The 713-nt window shown below is 36.2% G+C and overlaps 1 non-coding gene across 1 annotated transcript; it reads right to left on the bottom strand.

Annotated features, from left to right (window-relative positions):
* Window positions 1-300: 300 nt before the first annotated feature.
* TRNAN-GUU (transfer RNA asparagine (anticodon GUU)) lies at window positions 301-374 on the bottom strand. The gene has a single exon. It is a non-coding gene; the product is annotated as a tRNA-Asn (tRNA).
* Between the last annotated feature and the right edge of the window lie 339 nt (window positions 375-713).

Here is a 713-nt window from a genome sequence, read left to right as displayed (position 1 = left end):
TTCTCAGAATTAACCCAGTGGATCCCAGTATCTGGTATATATTAATACATTTTTCTTATTCTTCTGGCTAAAAGTCACTGTGAATTTTTAGCTTATTCTTTATATCTTCTTAGGACTGATCACTTGTTTTCAATTTGTAAAGTTCTTTCTAGTATTATCTAACACTAGCTGGAAAGCCATGGATGTAGAGTTAGTAAAGTCATAGCTGTTAATTTCCATGTAAGTTTGTGTATTGAGGTAAAATGAAGACAAATGCCTGGTAAATTTTGTCTAATACCACAAAATAACAAACACTAAACACGTCCCTGGGTGGTCTTGAACTACCAACCTTTCGGTTAACAGCCGAACGCGCTAACCAATTGCGCCACAGAGACACGTGAAAGTGCTTTCTAATGGATATTATCAGTAAGGGAAGATGAACCTGCAGAACTGAACTTAAACTGCATAAAAGTTTCTAACGTGGATCATTTCTTACAATATCAAAAATATAATGAGATAAAAGGGAATATGACAGGGAGTTGGGCATTAAAATTCCAATGAGAAGGTAAGTAAGACAATGTATCTCTGTCCACAATGGAAGTAAGTTGGAACAGTGCCACCAGATGTGGGACAGTTTCCTCAGCCCCACAAAGTCTCCAACACAATGGTGATAAAGAAGGAAACATTTTATGAAATCATTAAGGTACTAAATACCAACGATAATGGGATTTCAC

Source organism: Taudactylus pleione, unplaced genomic scaffold (assembly GCF_031769625.1).
Source record: "Taudactylus pleione unplaced genomic scaffold, aTauple2 ptg001569l, whole genome shotgun sequence".
NCBI lineage: Eukaryota > Metazoa > Chordata > Amphibia > Anura > Myobatrachidae > Taudactylus > Taudactylus pleione.
The sequence above is the reverse complement of the archived record's forward strand: the minus strand, read 5'-3'. Positions and strand labels throughout refer to the sequence as shown.